The sequence below is a fragment of the Pelodiscus sinensis genome, chromosome 1 (assembly GCF_049634645.1).
Source record: "Pelodiscus sinensis isolate JC-2024 chromosome 1, ASM4963464v1, whole genome shotgun sequence".
NCBI lineage: Eukaryota > Metazoa > Chordata > Testudines > Trionychidae > Pelodiscus > Pelodiscus sinensis.
The window spans coordinates 202987528-203010665 of NC_134711.1; the positions used below are offsets into that span (position 1 = coordinate 202987528).

General features: G+C 40.6%; 1 long non-coding RNA gene across 3 annotated transcripts in view; it reads left to right on the plus strand.

The window, feature by feature from the left end:
- Positions 1–22145, plus strand: part of LOC112543858 (uncharacterized) — a 73751-nt gene extending 51606 nt beyond the window's left edge. For all 3 annotated transcript variants that reach the window (XR_012901313.1, XR_012901317.1, XR_012901315.1), the window contains one exon: positions 19727–22145. This is a non-coding gene — a long non-coding RNA (uncharacterized LOC112543858). The remainder of the gene's footprint in view (positions 1–19726) is intronic.
- Positions 22146–23138: the final 993 nt, after the last annotated feature.

Here is a 23138-nt window from a genome sequence, read left to right on the forward strand (position 1 = left end):
CTGCAAACTTAGCCCAGTCACAGCTATATTTAATTCACTTGTGCATGGAAAATAGTTGTTACTTTGTTGGTTCAAACTGCTGCCAAATCATCTTCGCTAGTTTACTCAGGTTTTACAGCTGCTTTGCATACCCAGAGTGCTGTCAGGCAGCCACTCTATGCCACTGAATCCGATCCCTTTACAAAGGGGAGAATTAGTGTCTTGGGTGACAGTTTAAGATGATGCTTTGGGTCTGCTAATTTTGTAGGTGAGACACATTGCACTGAATTTTGTAGCACACCCAATAAATATGGATCTAGGTGCCTAAAGGAATTGTGCTTGAACCACCCCAGCTTTAGGCACTTTGTATGGGGAGGAGAGGTACTACTGTCTTCTGCTTAGGGAACCCATCTGCAAGGTAGAAGATCCGGGATCTAGTCTTCCCATACAAATAACTCATTTATACATTGACGTGTTGCACAACAGGAGCAGTCCCATATCAGTGCACTCAGAAGGAGGAAACGCCCTGATCAAACCTTTTCCCTATGGGAGAGAAAATTGAACCTAGGTCTCCTATACTCCAGGTGCATACCATAACCACTCATATTTATAATCGGAGAAGTCCTGTGGCACCTTAAAGACTAAGGGTATGTCAACACTACCACCCTAGTTCTAACTAGGGTGATAATGTAGGCAACCGGAGTTGCAAATGAAGCCCGGGATTTGAATTTCCCGGGCTTCATTTGCATAAAGCCGGGCACTGCCATTTTTAAATGTCCGCTAGTGCGGACTCCGTGCCGCGCATCTACACGCGGCATGGACTAGGTAGTTCGGACATTTAAAAATGGCGGCGCGCGCCTGGTCTAGTGTGGATATTGTGGACCTCATCCACGACCTCCACACTAGGCACAGGAAAGTGGCCGTCTAGGGCAGAATAGCTGCCAGCCTGGCCACCCAGGAGCAGGTTTGCATGAAAATCAAGGTGGTCCAGTGAGACCCCCGACTCTGAGCCCTGAGCTTAGAACATAAAAACATAAGAATGGCTGTCCTGGGTCAGACCAAAGGTCCATCTAGCCCAGTAGCCTGTCTGCCAACAGCGGCCCACACTAGGTACCCTTGAGGGGATGGACCGAAGACAATGACCAAGCCATTTGTCTCGTGCCATCCATCTTCAGCCTTCCACAAACAGAGGCCAGGGACACCATTTCTACCTCCTGGCTAATACCACTCCATGGACCCAACCTCCATGACTTTATCTAACTTCTCTTTAAAATCTGTTATAGTTCTAACCTTCACAGCCTCCTGCGGCAAGGAGTTCCACAGGTTGACTATTTGCTTTGTGAACAAGAACTTTCTGTTATTAGTTTGAAGCCTGCTACCCATTCATTACATTTGGTGTCCTCTAGTCCTTCTATTATGGGAACTAATGAAGAACTTTTCTTTATGCACCCTCTCCACACCACTCATGATTTTATAGACCTCTATCATATCCCCCCTCAGTATCCTCTTTTCTAAGCTGAAAAGTCCCAGTCTCTTTAGCCTCTCTTCATATGGGACCTGTTCCAAACCCCTGATCATTTTAGTTGCCCTTTTCTGATCCTTTTCCAAGGCCAAAACATCTTTTATGGGGTAAGGAGACCACATCTGAAGATATGGTGTACCATAGTTTTATACTTCCCCTCTTCCTTCTTCCCCTGGCTTCCCCCTTCCAGCTCCCTCCTTCCAGGTTTCCCCTTCCCCTCTCCCACCCTCTCTCTTCCCCTCTCCCACCTCCTTTTCCCAGTCTCCACTGAGGTTAATTCCTTCCCCCAGTTTTGTTAAATAAACAGAGTTTCTATTTTTGAACACACGTGTACTTTATTTTTTACATCAGGAAGGGGGTCTAGGGAGGGGTAAGTGGAAGGAGGTGAGGGAGGAATGGGGTATGAGCCCCCGATGGGGAGGACTGGAGTGGCTCTGCAGGTTCCTCAGAGTGGAAACTCTCCTGCAGCCCCCCATTTGACCTCCTCCCCCGGATGGCAGCCTGCAGCAAGTGCAGCCAGGCTGATGGCTGAGTGCTGTGATGTGCCGAGTGTGGGCATTCAGGGCACTCCAAGCCAGGACTGCTTTGCTGTCCCTCATCGAGTTAGACAAGCGAGTGGAGAATCCCTGAGAACTGTCTGTCTGGGGTGGGGTGGGGGGTCGGGTCCCTTTAAGCACAGCCCTCGGCTAGCCTGAGACAGCAGTTCCATGCTCTAAGTCCTAATCTGATGCCCTGCTGGCACTGCTTCCGGCCATCCTTAACCTCGGTTCAGGGTCCACTCACTGTGGCCATGCTAGTTCGAATTAGCAAAATGCTAATTCGAACTAGTTTTTAGGTCTAGATGCACTGGTTCGAATTAACTTAGTTCGAATTAACTAATTTGAATTAAGTTAGTTTGAATTAGTGCTGTAGTGTAGACATACCCTGACAGTATTGGCTCCTAAAGTTGGACCAGATCTTCAGCTGATGAAAATCTACTTAGATACAGGCAGTCCCCGGGTTACGTACAAGATAGGGACTGTAGGTTTGTTCTTAAGTTGAATTTGTATGTAAGTCGGAACTGGTACATATTGTAGGGGAAACTCTAGCCAAACATTTTTTTTAGTTTTGGATAGCATAGGGAAAGGTTAACTCCCCTCTAATGTTTGTTTTGCTGTCTGTTCCCCTGTTCAGAAGATTTCACATGTATTTCTGTCCCTGTGACAAACTCAGGACTAAAGGAGTAACTCATCAAATAGCTCAAAGCATGGTGCAGAGCTGTTTGGTAATAGCTTTATTTCCACACACCACCCAGGGTTCTAGGAGGAGGGTCCTTTTTTTGCTAACACAATGAGGCCAGCACTTTGTTTGTTTTGGTGGAGTCTTTGTTTGCCCAGGGAGCCCAGCATGTATAGGGGGAGGAGGGGCGGAGAGGCTGCTTTTGTCTGCTGTTCGGCAGCCTGTTGCTCAGGGGAGGGGGCAGCCTGTTGCTGGCAGGGGGGGAGGGGAGGCGTGCAGGATGCGAGGCCGCGGGGGGGGGGGGGGAGCGGGCGTGGGGAGGCACTTTTCCTCTGCCCGGCAGCTCGGCGGGATCCCTGTCCCTGTGGCCAGCTGCTGCAGGCAGAGGCCAGTTGGAGCCAGCCGAAGGAGGAGGAGGTGGATTCTAGGACCCAGGTGAGCGAGCCCCGGGACGCTGCTGCGCTCCGGGAGCCCGGCATGTATAGAGGGGAGGAGGGGCAGAGAGGCTGCTTTTGTCTGTTCGGCAGCCTGTTGCTCAGGGGAGGGGGCAGCCTGTTGCTGGCAGGGGGGTGGGGGGGGCAGCGGGCGTGGGGAGGCACTTTTCCTCTGCCCGGCAGCTCTGCGGGACCCCAGTCGGAGCCGGCCCGAGGAGGAGGAGGATCCTAGGACCCAGGTGAGCGAGCCCCGGGAATGCTGCTGCGCATGTGCGGGAGTTGCCTCACCCCGTTCGTATCTAGGATCCATGTAAGTCGGGGACTGCCTGTACATAGAAATCACAAGAACCCCAGCAATTTACACAAGTTGAGCATCTAACCTCAGGTCGCAAATATACTAGACACAATCCTGTTCTCTTTACCCTGGTGTAAATTAGGAGTATGTCAATGGCCTCACATGCCAACGAAACAGAGCAGGATGAAGACCACTCTGTTTTCTACTATACCCATTTTATTTGTATTATTGGCCACTTTCCTCAGCACCCAATTATATTTACTAACAGTGGCAAGACTGCACCTCTCTTCCAGGCTTTCCATAACAGAATTCTGCTCATGTCAACTATTATTCATGTTATCAGCTCAGTTACGTCTGAGCCTTGAAATCCATTCTTACTGCATGCAATTGCTTGAAAGAACAACCTTGTTGCCTCACACATTCACACTCAAAAAGATCATTGTAGCTGGTTATGATTCTTGACTGGCCAGATAATGCTGAGAATTAATCTACCACCTTTCAAGTGCACTAGGCTCGGCAAACTAGCTTTGACTGAGAAACCTTCTGAGAATCTTAAATGAACCAACAGAAATTATAGAAGAGCTTAAAGAGAGAAAATGCTCCCTTTCAGCAGCTTCTTATTTTGGAGATACATTACCTCTTAGGCAGCTGCAGCTAAACTTGGCAGCTGCAGCTAATGTAAAATGATTGAATTTAACTATTACAGAGTGCTGCTGAAGTCTTGGAAGCTTTCTAGTCCATATTGGATCAGGGATGCTGCCAACCATGAGAAAATGAGCTGTAGAGATCTGGTAATTATTGCTAGACACTTCTTCTTTTCAGGATTGAATGTATTGAGGCGAGTGTGTATAAAAGCATACCTTTAGGATGCTGAATTTAATAAGAGGGTTAAGTGTATTTTCAGGGAAAACAATCCTAGTTTCTCTTAAAATTTTTCTTTACTAACTTTGCAACAGAATTGTACACTTTCAGGAAAATAAGCTGATTTTAGGGACACCTTTTAAAGTACTGTGTTAAATATACACTACTGAACTCCTACATCTTGGGCAGTTTACAAATAAAATTTAGAACAAAACGGGAAGTTTGTTACAGGTACACAACGATTTAGGGTGTCAAATTCCCCTTCTTCATATACCTAAAAGTCCAAGGGAGAACTAATTACCATGATAGCAAGAAATAATTTAACTACAGGCTTAAACTCTCTGAACTGGGATTCTTTGGTCCAGCAACATCCATGGTCCAGCATGAGAGCCCCAATGGAGTGCTGGAGGCAAGGACCCCTGCAGGTGTCAGCAGGACAGCGGGACTAACAGGAGATAAGGATCTGGCCAGGAGGCCAGTGGAGCTGGTGTCAAGGGTCCAGAGATGACTTCCCACGGCTCTCGCAAAATTCCTCAACCAGGATTAGTCAGATCCCCAGGGTGCCGGAAGAGGGAGGTCCAACCTGCAGATATTACAAAAGTAGGCCTTAGTCCTACCTAGTGCAAATTAGTTAGTTCCATTGTCTTCACTTGAGCTACAATAGCTTAAAGAATTGAGACTCTAACTTGAGACACATGAACATAACACTTTCTGATTATTAGATTGATCTCTCCATGACCACACAATTTATAACGAAATCAAACATTACATGAAGTATGTTGTACTTTCATTTTATGGCTTCCTCTCATACTGAACAGTAGTTTTTTTATAATTAGAATTGGTCTAGAATATCACTGACCTGTTTTGTCAAATTTCATAATAAAGAAGCAGCAATGACAGTGCAGCCCTATCTTTGTTTAATAACTGTTACATTAGTTATGTTTGTCTGAAAAAGAAAATGATGCTCATTAAGAACTATACAGAACATATTTAGTGCTGTAGTAGTTAATCTTCAGAAGATATTTGGAAAGTACTTAAAATCAACTGTACTCCAGCATAAATCTGATATCTTAGCACTTAGGGAGCTGTTCAGGCATAAGACATGTAAATGGGTAAAAACAGACAGTAAACCTAGTTATTTTCTTTCATTGTTTTCATAGCACATGCTTTCATTGATCTGGAAACACATTCATATGGTACTCTTTAGAAACGTGCTGTGTAAGGTAGGGTTCAAAGGTATTGTGGAACTCCCACATATTGTAATGACATCCTGTGAATGTTCTGAATCTTTTTCCTACTCAGACTCTCTGGGTTAGTGCTTCAATACATACATCTTGTTTCTCTATAAGCAGTAATATGATAAAGCTCAGTTTAAGGCTACATCTAGACTACTGGCAATATAGATGTATAAATAGGGGAGGGGAGGTCAATAGAATGGCTGGGTCCCTGGGCAAAGTTGGAGGGCCATGCTCCTGGAAGGGGTGGGGGCAGCCAGCCAGCAAGCCATCCTGTCATGCTTCCTGGACTGCATCATGCTATTCCCCACCCCCTCAAGCCAACCCTCAGACTTCTGTCAGCAATTTAAAGGGCTTGGGCTCTCAGCAGCACTGTAGCATCACCACCCCCCCAAGTCATTCTTCAGTCAGTCTTTCTGTATCTACAGCAGGGTTTATGGTGGTATAGCTATGTTGCTGAAGGGTGTATGGATTTTGCACACCTCTGAGACCCATGACTATATTGAACTACATATTAAAGTAAGGCCAGGCCTAGGATTTCTCTGTGTTCCAGGATCACCCTAGAATTTCCCTCTTTGCTCCAGACTATCATTACCTCCCACCCCCACTTCCACTTTCCCTCCTTGTTCCAGATTATTATTCCACCTTTTCAGAGAGCCTCTCCCACTACCTTTATATCCAACATGGGTTACAGCACCTCACCTGCTGCAGTGTTTCACCAAAAATCAGTGGGCACTCCCTCAGAGTTCTAACACATGCTAACAACACAGGTTGACAAAAGGATGCTGTCTAGCTGTATACCTTCTTTCCGAGAAACACTCACCGCTTTTCCTTTTATTTCAACTTAATACTACAACGTAAAGCATAGCCTACATTTTCTCCCTTACCATAGGCTCTCTCAGCAAGAACTTACATCACAGACTTGTTCCCTCACCCAGGGAAAATAAACCCACACACAGCCACCTTTCCTGGGTGGATTTTACAAGGAAAAGAAAAATCTGACAGAGGCTATGTGAATAACAAAGACAATTAAAGAGTCACAACTGAAGCTAGAAGTAGATAAGTGAATAAGCAGCCCGATAAGCTATAAACTTTGAGTACCACTTGTGTACAAACTCTTGTCTGCATTAAGTATCATCTTCACTATGTTTTTATATCCTTGATTAAAAATGCCACCAACACAGATGCAGGATCACATTGTGTGGTTGAGAGATAGTGTGGGAGGGTGAGGAAGGCAAATGAGAAGGCTGTCTACTATCTCATAAATATGAAGATTAAAGGGCTGAAAGAAAAACAGAAAAAAAAGACATTGAGATGCACTCAGGGTGATGCTACTGGATTCCTTTAAGTAGGAAATCCATGGTGATCAGTGGAAAGAACAAAATGTCCAATTAGAGTTCAAAATCCACATTTAAAAAATGCTGTTTAGGCCCCAAAGATCAACTTGTGTAGACATCCAAATGTACCTTCCTTAGAGGATGGCTTCTTTTTAATAGTATAAGCTAAGAAAAGCCCAAGAAAATAAACTTTATTGGCCTCTCCCTTACTTTAGGTATAACCCCACTGAAAAGAATTCAAATCAGAAAGTAGTAGTAACTTTAGGACCTTAGTCATTAGAGTACTTAAAAGAAAACCCACACATACATACACACAACCCACCATCACTAACTTTAAGCAGTGGTCAAATGGACAGGAGAAAGCAGTGGTTCTTGTGCACTTAGGAGTAACTAAAATGAGACCTCGCAGTAGATTATGCTCTGATCTGTGATGTCATCCTCTCCCCCACACAATGTCCCCACCCTATTTCTTAAAACAAGTGAAGGAGAAGTTAATATTGACTCCTTAAAGCATTATCACTGGACATTGAATTTATACTTCACCAGGATAGTGGAAGAGATCACAGCTATCAGACCTGTTATTCCAGTCTCTCTGCAACTTTACATTGTAGATCTTTCCACATCATGCATTAGGTTTAGTGATGTGAGGTGAGAATATTCTCCGGAGAATATTCTCCGAGAACGAAAATATTCTGGGAATATTCTCCAAAAGATTATTTCCTGAGAATTTTTGAGAATTTTCTAATTTTTCATTTCCTCTTGAAATAATATATTGTATTCAACTTTTAGAACACCCTGAATGTTAAAGAGCTTTCTTGATCATTCAAGATAGTTTGAGAGTGTTATAGAACATTCCAGAATGTTATGGAACTTTCTAGAACATTCATGAGTCAGGAATTCTGACTTATGGAACTTTCTGGAAGCATCACAAAAAGTATATAAAAAGGCAATAACACATTTATTCTCTTTTGTGGAAGGTGTAATTGTGTTTTCATCAGTATGAAAAGAAGAACTAAGCCTAAAAGTGATGTGTGGGATTATTTCCCTCATAAAACAGTTCGGCTACGTCTACACTGGCCCCTTTTCCGGAAGGGGCATGTAAATTTCACCAGTCGTCGTAGGGAAATCCGCGGGGGATTTAAATATCCCCCGCGGCATTTAAATAAAAATGTCCGCCGCTTTTTTCCGGCTTTTAAAAAAGCCGGAAAAGAGCGTCTACACTGGCCCCGATCCTCCGGAAAAAGTGCCCTTTTCCGGAGGGTCTTATTCCTACTTTGAAGGAGTAGGACGACTGGTGAAATTTACATGCCCCTTCCGGAAAAGGGGCCAGTGTAGACGTAGCCTTCAAGAAAAAGTATTATATGAATGTAAGCACTGCAAGGCTGAATACATCAGAAATGCAACAAGGATGAGAAAGCATATTTCCAATTGTTTGAAGACTCCTGCTTACATCAAGGAAAAGGCAACAAAATTCTCAGAGTCCAGAAGCAGATCACCTCAACCACCAACTGCATCAACACCTATAGAACACTGTGATAGTGCTAGTGAATTTACATCACCACCTTCCACATCTAGTTCAGCCAAGGTGTGTCACTCTATAAGTCGCTACTTTGACTCTACGAATGAAACTGAAAACAAAGTTTTGGATGAATTTTTTGCATGAGCTATATTCTCATCGGGATCGCCTCTTTCACTGGTTGAAAATGAAGATTGGATTACTTTCATGCAAAAATTAAGACCATCTTACAAGATGCCATCCAGGTACACACTTTCTAACAAACTTTTGGAAGCTGAATATCAACATGTTGATGCTCTTATAAAAACAAAAATTGCTGAAGCCTCCTCTCTTGCACTGCAGTGTGATGCTTGCAGCAACCAAAGAACTGAATCTGTTATAAGTTTTATTATATCAATACCCCAACCAGTGTTTTACAAGACAGTGGCAACTGATGTTGAACGCTATACTGCTGAGTATATAGCATTCTGTATGGAAGAAATAATGACAGAAATAGACACTGTAAAGTTTGGTGCTATTGTCACTGATAAGGCTTTAGCAATGGTGAAATCCTTAATGCTTAACGAAAAATACAATCACTCTACTATGTACACTTGTGTTGCTCATACACCACATTTGTTAATTGGTGACATCATGTAGGGGTTAATTGCGGAAGAACTTTGTACATGCAAATTTATGGGTGGTGAGGCCTGCATTCTTTCCCCCCTTTCCCTATATCTGATGAGCCAGAAGCTAGTCTTTGGGAACATACGCCATTTAAGATAAGCATTGTTGCCACTATAGGAAGAACAAGCATAAGATAAGGGTAAAGGGCAGAAACGCATAAACAATTCTGTTTACCCTTTTGTACTGATCACATAAACAAGGCCAAAGAACAAGTAGAACTAGATCGGAACCAGATCCATAACTAACAGCTGAACCCTACATCAGCACGTAATGAGTAACCCCTGGAAATTTCCAAACTGCAAAACAAGGCAAGAGAACTATACTTAAAGCTGCAACAAAGCACAGCAATTTGGACCTCACCAATGGGCTTTGGGTACCAGCACCTCAGAAGCTGAGACAACCTTCCACTTCATCCGCAGCCGACTCAGGATCCCCAGCTAGCAGGAAAGGATGCAAGATATGCCGCTTCTTTGTTATGTAGCCCTTCCAATTAAGGGGTGCAGCTATTGGCTGTCAGGAAATAAACTACTTGTGTTTGACAGATACCTGTGTGGCATCCTTTGTACTTTGAGAACCTAGTGTCAGATCTGAGACTTACTCTTGCTGACAACACATCAGTAACTTAAAATCTATTCAAGAAACTGAAGCTACCTGTAAAACTATCATGAAGGAAATTAACAAATTGCAAGTTTTATGAGCTCATTTTACTGCATTTCAAAGAGAGAAAAAGCAAACTTGTGCAAATAAATTGCCAGTTAAAACTAGGTGGGGTTCCATTTTATATTGTTTGAAAAGCTTATTGAAATGAAAAAAAGTCTTCAAATGCCTTGCTATCCGTAAAGATTTACAGACTAAACTGAGCAAACGTACCAGGAATTCAATCCTGGATGAAGATGTATTTTGGGTATGGGTCCAAAAACTGCATGCACTGATAAGTCCTGTTGTTCAATGGATTATGCTGCTTGAATCAGACCAGCCAAAAATAAGCAAAGTTCCTGAATGTTTCAGGGAATTAAGCGATCATTTTGATTGGACTTTCGGGAAGTAGCTATATCAAACAAGGAAAACAGGATGTGATAAAAAGTTTTGAAAAAAGAAAAGATATAGCTCTAAAAGACATTCACTATGCTGCAAATAGTCTAGATCCAAAATTCAATGGCTCAGTAGATGTAGTATCATGGTGGAAAGGTATTTGCTATGGATCAAAATTAGGGAAAGCAGCCATCAAGATATTGAATATGCCACCAACAACGGCAGCAACTGAAAGAAGTTTCAGTACTTATAGCATCATTCATAATGCAAAAAAAACCAAGTTAACACAAGAAAGGGCAGGCAAGCTGACATTCATAGCCCATAATACAAAGCTACTTAAAAACCCAAATGATGCTCCATTGAAATCCCCAAGAGAAAAAAGGAAACAGAACCAGAGAAATGAGGAAGAAATTGATGATAATGAAGAGAAAGAAGAAGAAGCCAAAGAAGAGAATGGCTGCATCTAGACTGGCATGATTTTGTGCAAAAACAGCGACTTTTGTGCAAAATCTTACTGCCTGTCTACACTGGCTGTGGGTATTTGCACAAGAACACTGACTTTGTAGTGTACAAAATCAGTGGTTCTTGTGCAAATACTCTGACGCTCCCGCTCAAGGATAAGCCCTCTTGCGCAAGTATTCTTGCGCAAGAGGGCCAGTGTAGACAGCAACGTTAATTTCTTGCGCAAGAAAGCCCGATGGCTAAAATGGCCATCAGAGCTTTCTCGAGCAAGAAAGCGTCTACACTGGCACGGATGCTTTTGTGCAAAAGCAAATCTTCTGCGCAAAGGCACATACCAGTATAGATGCTCTCTTGCGCAAATGCTTTTAACGGAAAAGTTTTTCCGTTAAAAGTATTTGCACAAAATCATGCCTGTGTAGACACAGCTGATATGTATGAGGAAGATGGAGAGAGAAATATATGGGTCAGATTCGGAAAGTGCAGATTCTGATTGGACTTGTATTCAATCCAGAAAGTTAAAAATATTTGTATCCTGCAACAGAAGATTTGTAATAAAAGTTCTAGTAATTTAAACCTCTGTCTTATTTCTTTACTTTCCCAAATTTTCATGTTAACAATTGGAAACTTTCATGATTCTTGAAGTTATTATAAATAGTAAAATTCTTTCAAAACTATTTAACAAGTATTTAAGAGAAAATTCTCAAATGTTCTCACATTGGACAATATTCTCAAGAATATTGTCCAAAAGTTTATTCCCGAGAATTTAACATCACTAATTAGGTTCACACCGAATTTTTATTCAGTCAGAAGAGCTAAAGATTTACTTAAAAAAATGAAAGCTGAGGTTTTGATTAAGAGATAGTAGTTTTAGAGAGGTGCAGATACACCATATGGTCATGTACCATTGTTTTTCACTGACTGACTCAATTGGTTTACTAGTTTACTTAACTTTGATCACATTCTCAGGTGCTTTTCTTGGACTAGAGCCTTACATCAATATAAGCAAAAAGAAGAGTTGGTTTGTTCATATTCTGAAGTACTTTTAAAACCTTCAAAGGTGTCAGGATTAAAAAAAAAGACCTACCTGGAAGAGCAAAATTTACTGATTAAGATTTACTGACAATTCCAATACTAATATGTTTGTTTCCAAACCAAAACTTCTTCATGTATTTTTGCTGGGACAAAAAAAGGTCACTTTTCCACCCTCTTGCCATTTATGTAACTAGCAACTTTTATTGGATATTGTGAAGTTTAATTTACTGGACAACTAAAATAATTACATGTACATACAGACACAGGAGGGTGGCTTCCATTAAAAAGGAATCCGTTCACTGTCTGAAAAGCAAAGATTAGACATTTGCACAAGCAAAGTAGCAGCCTCCCTCAACAACACAATTCTCTGTATGCAGCCTGCTCCCCCAAAAAACCTCCAAACAATTGAAACAGCTTGAAGTACATGTTATATAAATACCTGATTACATGCCAATTAAGATGATAAATCATCATCATTAGACAGTGACTGATTAAACCAAAATAGCATAACATTTCTAAAACATAATTGTTTTCAATTAATTTCCCCAACTCAAGAGAAGTCAGCAGAGGTGGTTTTCCAGTGGAAACAGTTCAGTACCCTAGAGATTGTTTTTAATTAAGTGTTTATTCAGTAGAGCCTCCCTTTTCCCCCTGGAAAGAAAATATTGCAAACACATGCATTTTGGGGTTTTAAATAATTTGCACATCTCTCTTCTGGTGGAAGAAGTTTTTTTCCTGTCATTTGGGGAGCTACACATGCTGGAACTGGCTGTGTCATTACTTGAAGTAATAATAGCAAAAACTAGATGTATGTAATTTCCATCAGCAGCCCCATGCAAACTGTTTGGGGCACTGAATCTGATACAGTTACCTAATTGACAGAACTATCAGATGTTCTTAGGACCTGAAACTTCCATTGACTCAATACACTTCTAACAAAAAAAAAAAAAAAAAAAAATCAAGCACATATATACAATAGCATACTCTATGTATGTAATAAGGCCCGTTCCCAGCCTCTCTCTGTCAGATAAGAACTAGTTTATTAGTTAAGTGCCTGAGGTGAAATGGAGGACACTTACCCTAGAAAGTCCTTAGCTGACTGATTGTTGCTATACAGTATAACCCTGTCACAGACATCTTCTCAATAATAGAATCCATCTGTGACAAGGCAGCTCCTAAGAGGGTTATCGAAATAGTTTATTGCGCCTTCCACTCCTAATATTAAAAGCTGTTCAGAGCAGAGCGGAAACACCCCAATTCCTCTTATGTAAGATTTTATTGCAGCATGATTTCAAGGGCAAATCAAAAAGTTAAGGCTATTTATCTTTTCATTTCCCCTTTTAACTCATTGTAGTAGATCCCAAGAACAGGATGAAACACAGATGAGTTTATACTATTGCCTCCATGTTGAAAGTGAAAGGAAAAACAAACAATCTTTACCTTCTTTGGTTAATGCAGAACATACATATCCCTAATGCCACAATCAATTCTAAAGCAACAGCAGTAGGACTCTTAGGGTAAGACATCACTCACCAGCCAGTGCAACATCTCATGACCAGACATAGTGCAGCAGCCTCCAACTGTTTACCCAAGCCTCCAGCAGTTTGCTCCTTTTTTCATGACTCAGCCCTTCAGTCAGGTTGCTTTATAGTCACTGTCCTTGTGAGGTAGTACAGAGTCTATCAACCAAGCAGTCTAATGACTATGGTAGGCCTTCAGCCTCACCCTAGACTCTCTCAATATTCCTCACTCCATTACAGGTAAGTGAACCTGGGCTCTCCCTACACCCTGGGTTCTAGCCCACAGACCCTGTACTGAGGAACTTTGAGACTTGCTTCCTCAGATAAAATAATTCTCTCAAAGCTGCTCCCTACAATTACTTCCAAGCCCTCTAACAGAAAGGCTCATTCTACAATTTTGTCCCTGGAAGTTCCAACTCTTTGAGCTGCTTCCTGCCAATTTACAATGTCCACTGCAGGCTCCCTACCCATCTCTTTCTGATCTCACCACAGCTGTTGATGGTGAGAGTATAAGGAGGTCCAGTAGGAGGAGATAGTTGCTGTCTCTTAATCTCTTAGTGTTTGTGACAGAGTGGGGGTTTAACACCTTGGCTATGTCTGGTGGAATTTTGTGCCAGAAGTATGCAAATGAGGATATGTGTGGAATATCTCTGAGCCCCATTTGCATACCTAATGAGCCACCATTTTTGCAGAAGAGGCTCTTGCGCCAGAAGGAGCTGTCTACACTGCCCCTTCTTGCGCAAGAAAACCCCTCTTGCGCAATACCACTACGCTGATTATTTTCAGGAATAACGGCATTGTGCAAGAGGGTTTTTCTTGCGCAAGAAGGGGCAGTGTAGACAGCTCCTTCTAGCGCAAGAGCCTCTTCCGCAAAAATGGCGGCTCATTAGGTATGCAAATGAGGCTCGGTCATATTCTACGCTTAGCCTTATTTGCATACTTCTGGCTCAGCAACCCGCCAGTGTAGACATAGCCCATATGAAGGGCTCTGACAGAGTGATTGCAATGTGATATTTTGTGCTAAAAATTGACAGTCAATATGCCAAAAGTGACTATTAAAATAGTACTCTGACGAGGCTCCTCATTTGTCTCACCTTGATTTCTTTAGCAAATGTGTCTTCAGTTTATAAATCAACATTTCCCCCTAATATGAAAAGACAATCAACAAAGACAGAATTTGCATCTCTAATGCAGATTTGCTGGCTATTTCATCCTGAACAGAGTTTGTGAGACTAAAACTCATAACAGAGACTGAGGCCATTAACACTGAAGGGCTAACAAGGTGTGACTTACAGTTGTGGTCATTAAAGTGTCAACTTTTCACACCAGTTACGGTGCAGTGATATCTGAGAGCTCCAGTTTACCTCTATCCTTAGAATTGTAGTAGCTGTAATAACTGGGTGATTAGCTTTTTACCATTTTGTGATGTGTGGCATGACAAACTGCATGATAAAAATATGCAGGAACCTGTGGGGTGATGTAAAGAGTAGAAGGGACACCTGCCCTGTCCCAGCAGAAGCATGTTAAAGCATGTTGTGTGTTAAAAGGTCTAATTCCTCAGTAAGACAAACCAAGAAATACAGCCAGAAAAAAACTCAACATGAGGAAAAGCATGGAATCTCCTTCCCCTCAAACACAAGCCATTGTCAAACTATTTATTCACCCTTTTATTACTTCTCCTGCTTTCTGTATCCTGGCCACCTTCTCTCCTCCTCTGATCTACTCTTACTTTGGAGGAACCATCTGTTTGTAAATAGCCACTTTTATATCAAGCTGTATTAAGAAGGCCAGATTCTGAATTGGTGTAATTCAACATAGATCCTTTTCATGGAGCTATGTCAATGTGCTCAAATTAGAGATCTGGAACAAACATCTTTAGCTGACAGGTTACAAACTAGTACTTTGCCTTTACTTCTTGAAAAAATTGTGGGAAAGTATTTTACCAGTTAACTTTTATAGCACATTTGAGCTGAAATGTGACAAAGTATAGCTGCTATAATATTTTAAACGTCTCGGGTGCATTATGCTAAAATATTTAAACATTAAATGCCGTGCTACTTTTTGCAACTATAAAAGTGAAACTGTACTGCATAGACACACTAGCCCAGCATAATGAATGAACTTGGACAGTTTTACTTATTAAGATTCTGCATTTTTGTAGATTGTCTATGGGCAGATAATCCTCCCTCATATGAAAAGTGATGGGAAGTAACTTTTAAATGAGAAAATCCTACATGGAATCCATCCTGGAAACCTTCCTCTGGAATAGCTAGCTCATTTACCTTCATTAGAGACAAGTGTGCCACTGGGCCTCAGTTTGGCCCTCTGGTCCAAAGTCTGTCTCTTCTGGTAGGCTGGTATGTGATTTAATTTAGCTTTCTAGGTAATTTAGGAAGACTCCACTCCTTCCAGCCAGAAGAAAAAAAATCAACAGAGAGTCTAAAATAAACACTGACTTTGACCAGTTGTTTTTCATCCTCTCCAAGGTACACATTTTCCCCTAGAGTCTATCTGACTTTTAGCTATAAGAGCAGACCCCCTAAGAATTCTTCTTCTCTGGTTGTAGAGTTCAAATGGGGTAGTACCTGGATTACTCTCTAACCATGCTGGCTCCACAGTTTATAGTTTTCACCTGATTTCATTGAAGAGTAGAATCTTTCTGGAGGAATTACACAGACAGTCACTCTCTCTCTCTGCCTTTATTTATAGACATACCTATAAATAAAGACAGCTCCTTGTCTTTCTCAGCTTTCTTCCTTCAGAAGAAATACAAACGATTCATTCTCAGTTCAAGTCTCTCCTAGCTCTTTCTAGGATGTATTCTGACAAAGCTTCACTACAACTTTCTGTGCTTTCCCTTGTTGACTGGTTGGCCTACAATTTCCAGGGACCTCCCAGATAACAGCCTCCTGGCGTAAGGAGACACATGAAATGAGAAGTTAATACTGATAAGAACTTCACTGTGATTTTCTGGATAACATCAGTGGGCCCAGAAAAAGGACAACAGGCATGTTCTGTCACCATCCTCGGTCAGTCATTCCTTCAGACAGGTGTCACCTTTGTTTATGTTGACTTCAGATTTCACTGAGAGTCTTTCATGTAGTTCCTAATGTGGTATAGTAACAGTGCTGCAGGTGCTACTGAGCCATACCGATTATGTAAGGAGTAGGGAAGTAGTAGAGGGCACAATCTGGGCCTTAATTTCTAATTTTACTAAACCTCATCTTCCTGTCCCTGGGGTGTGTTTTATCTGGCTGTATTTCCTCCTTCCATAAAAGTTTGATTGTTACCCTGTTATACTATCAAACAGCTGGAACACCCAGCACTGGGTATATCAACATCTCATGTTGGAAGAGACCTTTTTGGTTATCACATCAATGTATTTGCTTCATTTTTGGGAGTTATATGAAATATATTATATGGCTGATGTTGTAAGCATCAGTTTTCTCAGAGTTATGCTTGGAAAGTTTAACAAATGAGATTCCTTTCCTAGTCAGGGTTTTTTCACTGCTTGATTATACCCTGGTATAAAAGTTTCTGTAAACATGCTGAGAGAACAAAATTGACTTACATGCTGAAAGATGGTTGTATTTCCTTATTGCTCTAAAATGTCACTGGAGTTCTTACAGGCTCAAACCAGGCTTTTCACCAAGAATCACTTCCAGGGCTACGAAGGAAAATAAATCCTTTTCCACCCCAGGTGATGAAGAAATAGGAGGGCTATTTTGTGGCCACAATTTCAGATTATTATAGCCTCCATTTTGCATGTTCTCTAGCAATCCTTCAACCATCTCTGGGTAGTGGCTTGAAGAATGCGTACATGTAATTCTACCCCTCTTACAGCCCATTCTTATCCTGCCTCAAATTTCTACTGTGTAGAGATTCAAAGATGTGGATGTACTACTACTTAAGGGCAGGACCTAACGTGAATTGGAGTTAATGGGGAAAAAAACCTCCCACTTTACTGAGTATTGTCTTAGGCCTTAAATATTTATGCATTTTTTGCCCAGATTCCAAAGGAAGATTTGGAGACAAGATATGTCCCATAATGAAAAAGGAAATTGTGCATAGCTGCTTTCTTGCTTTCTTTCTTGTTTGTTTGTCATGGCTAGTTTTAAAACTTAATAAATGTCAAGTGCTTTCTGATGCTTACTTTGTGAAACACTGAACTCCTAAATTATACATTACTTTATTTTATATCTATTTACATGGTAATTGGCATTGTATAATGCATGAAATATCATTTCACTGAACTCAAATCTAATTTTCAATATTGCCCTGATATATATTTTATTATTAAAGCATTTTTAAATTGCCCTTTGTGTATTTATTCAATAGTTGTTTTTCAGAGTTAACCTGAGCCCTTGGTTTTGTGGCATTAGTGGTCTGTCTGAATTTTTCCATCTAACATTATTTTTCCTCAAGGTGGCACTTAATCTGGCATAAAAAATAGCTGGGGACCAGAATTTAAACACTGAAAACACTGTTGCTGCCCTACACTTTTCCCTTTTACTTCCAAACAGAATTTAAAAGTGAAATATAATATCCTAATCTTTGTAAACAACTCAGCCTTAGAACAGTAGATGGGGGCAATTGCTCTTCAGTTTCTGCAATCAATGCAAGCCCTTTCTGCAGGCTGTGCTAGAGGCTGAATCAAATACATTGCAGAGTCGAGAGACAATTTTCTTCTCAGGTATATAGAATGGATGAGTTGGAAGGGGGGTAATTTCACAACTGATACACTGGAGGTGTTTTTTCAGTGTGAGGTGTTTTTTTTTTAACTGGCAGATTTTCAATCTCATGGTAATAGGTCACATGACAGAGTTTTAAAGATAGATTCCAAACCCTGAATTTATCAGCTGTTATCATTTTAACTGACCTTTCTTTCCAGGATGTTGCTGAAACCTTACACTGTAATAATGTTTAGCAAGAGCCAGGCCATAATAGTAAATACTGGCAGTTATAAAATATTTAGCATTTATGACTCATCACCACTATTGACAGTTGAGCCTGACTCCATACTGAAAATGATGTGACTAAAACTATTGTGTTTTGGTAAATCCAGATATTCAGCGCAATGTACTTGATTCATTGCTGCCCATGAAGGGATGGGTTGCTTGCCTACACATTAGATTGGTCCAAACAAAGAAATGTATCATTTTATGAAAAGTGATACACGTTTCAATCTCTGAAACACACTGTGTGTTTGATTCATGTTAATCTTGTCTTTCTGCTTTTGCATCATCCCTGTCAGTCTGTTTAATCTCACAGAAACAATTCTGTTGCTGCTTCCATTCCTCCTTGGCTCTTCCCTCCTCCCATGAGAGGTGTTAAAAAATAAAGTCAAGGCCTCTGTAGTGTTTGCACCCTATTTTTAAATTATTCCAGTTTCTGTACAATCAATACATTTAGTATCTCCTTTCATCAATAAAGTATTTCCAGGAAAATGGTCTTAATATCCGTTTTATTTTCTCAACAGTGCTGCCTCTCTCTTTGATTATAGTTATCAGAATACCCCTCTCCCCCCCCCCCAATTGCTTACCCTGCATTATCCACATGGCAGATATTTGATACCACAAGTAGGATAAAGAATCTCTGGGACCCTGCACATGAGCCCTCTCCCCATCCACTCTAGAATGAAGACAGAAATGGGCGGGAACACAAGCAAGGGAGAAGGAGAGATTCCTCCATCTCTCTATGCTGCCATTAACTGGGCTATTTGTTTGTGTGGGATGTGGGGGAAGTGGAGTTGATTGTCTCACATGCCCAGCATATAGGTGAAGCTCATAAGGGCTATGTCTACACAGCACACTTATTTCAAAATAAGCTATTTCACAATTTTTTTCAGACATAACTTATTTCGAAATAGTACTTCTACACTACAGGGAAGTCTGAAAATTACTCCGAGGCATGCTTCACTAATGTGGACACACTACCTCAACTTGGAGCCCCAGGAAGCACTAGGAAGTAATTACTTTGAATGGCCCTGGGGAGAAGCTATTTTGAGATAGGAGCAGTAGAGCATCCAAACTACTGCTATTCCAAAATAGCTATTTCAAAATAAATGCTGTTCCTCATGGAATAAAGTTTACAGGTTTTGAAATAAGTCATCTATTATTTTGAAATTATTTCAAAATAATGGGATTGCTGTGTAGATGCTTGCATTATTTTGAAATAAAGTCACTTATTTTGAAATAACTGTGCTGTGTAGACTCATCCAGTGGGTGTATCAGCCATTCTACTGTGGTCACTACTTCAGCCATCCTGTTTTTTAACAGATCTATGGTATTAATTACATTTTTATGAACTGACTGAAAGCAGGATTTTGGAATATGGAAACAGTTTTTTTTCTCTCACAGGAGGATTGCTTGGTAATTGGTGAGGTTTTTTTTCTTTTTCCTATTTCTGTGCAATATCTGGAGGCCTGGCTTTAGGGCAATACAGAGTGGATTTAAAAGCTGTATATTTATAAACAAGTTTGTAATTTTGTAAACCTGCAGCCCAGGTGAAAACTAGTGCACCTTATAAACCTGGAGGGGGGAGAAGGGGGGAAGGAAATATTAAGTCTCTATAAACGGAGGGTTGTCCTTATGTGTATTCTTATTCCCTCTTACTAGGGAGCACAGGAAGAATCATCAGTGACCTGAATCCTACAACAGGCTGAAGAAGCTAACCCTGAGTATTGGTTGTTTGGTGTGAAGGTCATTTAACAACACAATGGACCCAAATAAATGCTTGGTATTTCTTGTGGAGGGATGACTACCTGTCCCCACTTCCATTAAAGTTAAAATGTTGTAGCCTTTAATTTCAAAATGCATTCCTCTGTTTCTCTTTCCTGCATCTACATGTTTGTCATATGCCTTGGAATTTGCCTTTTGTTACAGACTAAGGAGAGGGAGTTTGTTTGGGTTTTCTTGAGAAAGAGAGAGAGATTCCTTCCTTACTAAAATGTTGGCAACACATCACCCATCTTCATGGTGTGCCATCATTATTTAACTGCAACCAGACACATCAAGAAGCATCCTTTAACAGGGCTCACTTACTAAACAGTTGAACCTTTTGTACTTGTTGATTTCTCAGCCATTTCATTCAACCAATCAGATTAAACATCATTTTTGGTTAAATTAAATTAAATGTCTGGGGGGTATTCCTCACATGCAGAAGAAGTCTGGGTTGATAGAGCTCATTCTTTCCTTCCCAGGTCCCTGGCTGGCTGACATCCAGTACTAAATATAAGGATCTCTTAAAAAAATCAAATTTGCTAAGTATAGGACAATCGGAAGTGATAAGACTTTCCAGGCGATATTTGTTGATTGTTAGCATAAAGTGGGCTTCTGATGTTTGTTTCTTTTTCAGACTGTGGGATAGCTTCCCCCCTTCATAAATTATTCAAAAAGCACTCTTTTCCCTGCTGTTAAAAAATAAATAAAACACAGCAGCAGGCCTCCAAAGCTAATTAACAATACACTCTTCCCTAAGTTAACTATTTTACTATATATGTGGTCTCCCTCTCTCTCTCTCTTTGGAGTATGAAGGAAGAGAATGAATTAGAGGTTGAGCTCCTAAGTTTCTGGCATTTATTATTCTTATTATTGTTTCATGTTTGTATGGTGGATTAAATGATGTGGTGCATTTATTTACCCTAATTATATTTAACATTTTAGACTTTCAAGCTGAAAGATTTCCTTTATCAGTTGTATTTGCAGAAAACTGTAGGATGTTTAGTTTGTGTTTGGGGAGCATTCTTTATTTTTGTTTTTAACTCAGAGGATGTCAGAAATTCACCTTTCTTGGTAAGTAGAGAATTTGAATTAAGTACTAAAATCTCTAATCCAATCTAAAGAAAGGTTGGTAGGATTAAAAGCATAACTATAGTTATTACATCTGCTAGTGCTAAATTCATTGCCCATTACTTAAATCCTGTACTCAGCAAATCCTTATTAAAATTGTCAGCTGTGTTTGTGTGGGCAGCTGAAGTGAGGTGGTAATAGAGCAAGGAAGTGAGCGAGTCTTAGAATTTCCTCTGACTGGGGATTAAGTGCCAAGTGAATGAAAGAAGAGAGGTCAGGCCACATAAGCAAAGTGACTTAGTCTCTGCCAAGGTTTCCTAAACACTTTTCCACTGCAGCTCTAGAAAATTTTTCAGGGGAAAAAATAGACAACATAGATGTGGCCATTGAAGGTTAGTGAAAATAAAATAAAAGAAAAAAAGCAAATAGGCAGGTGAGACTTAGAATTTTATGCCTAAGGTTCCTTTGAATCTTTCAGGGTATGTCTACACAGCAACTTTATGTTGAAATAACTGCGTGCTGTGTGGACACGGACTATGTTATTTCAAAATAATGCTAGTTATTTCAAAATGTAGAAATACTGTCAAGCTGGAAGACTTCTTACTCCAACTCCTATAACCCTCATTGTACAAGGAGTAAGGTAAGTTGGAGGAAGTGTGCTCTGTTTTGAAATAAGTGCTGAATGGATGCTCCCAATTTCAAAATAAGCTACTCAATTGATGTGACTCAATTTGCATAGCTTATTTCAAATTAAGTCCTGCTGTGTAGATGCACCCTCAAAGAAAAGTAACAGATAAGGAGGATTTATTAATTGGAAATATATTTGAAACTTTTTCTTTTTGAGCCAATCAGGTCTTGCCTGAGACACCATTCTTGGAAAAATGAGTCTGTTTGCCACTTGGGTATAGGAGCAGGTAAAGATACTAGACTTGGAATCACTGCATACCAAGGCTGGTCAGGAATTTTTCAATAAAATGTTTCTTCAGAAAATGCTGATTTGTCTAACTTGAAACTTTTAAAGGGATGGAAAAACTACTTCCTACCTGGCTGTTGCTACATTTCAAAGCGGAATTGCCACATGGAGCCTGGAGTCAGCGGGGGACTTCCCTCGGGCCCCGCACTCTGTGCAGCACTTCAGTCTTTGAAATGCACAAAAGCCCCTGCAGGCTCTTGCTACATTTCAAAGTGGAAGCACCCTTATTGACTAATCAAATAGTCAATGGAAATTCCATTGAGTATTCGGTTAGTTGATTAATCTAATTTTAAGATCCCTAACCCAGCTATATTCTGTGCAAAGAACTCACAGCTGAGCAAATGGCTTTTAGAGTTGGGGGGGAGGGGGTTAGAGATAAAAACAGGTGCCAATTTCATTACATTCCAGGACTTTGAAAGTTTGTCTATTTATGGCATTCCCAAACTTTCAAGAAGAGGACTTGATTTTGAAATCCAAACCGAGGTCATCCAAATCCTGTGTCCTGAATCCATATATATTTAGTTAAATTCTCAGCTTATGTATGTCTGAGCAGCTTCATGGAAGTCAATGATTTTATAGTCATCAGATTATCAACTCCTAAACCTTATAATAGGCTTTGTTCAAGGAATACATACAAGTAACTACTGATAACTTAGTTGTGGCTGTGGTCTGCTGCCACTGGCAGGGAGTCCTTGCTCATGGAGGGAGATCATCTGCTAGATAACTCATTATGATCTTCCCTATCTCATTTGGTACCATCTTCCCCTCCAGCACAGAATAGGATAGAGCCATGGCCTTGCAATGTTCATGCCATGCCTGTTCCTCCAATCAGTGCAGCTGTGGGTGTGATAGTTTTTGAGCCTTGTGTTCATATATTATTCAAGACAAATTTAAACAACATTTCTATGGCAAGTGTGCAACCTCAGAAGGGCTCCCATGGTAGAAAGACTGGTTTTACAGACTCCTTCATGAGGTGATGTGCATAATTGGACCCACAGAACTGTTTTGCCTTAAAATTCTTATCAAAATCCTGGTTTTACAATTGCTCTGAAATCAACTAACACATCAGATAATCCACTGCCAGGTAGCCTTTTTTTATTCTTGTACAGTCTCTTCAAATAAATTATAGTTTCCTCAAAAGTATGTATTATCCAAATATACTGTACATATTTTTGCACTTTTAAAATCTCTTTTCGTGATTGGAAGCAGCCCACTGTGAGTGTTTCATTGTTAATAATTCACATCTTAGCTGAGGAGCATGGGTCA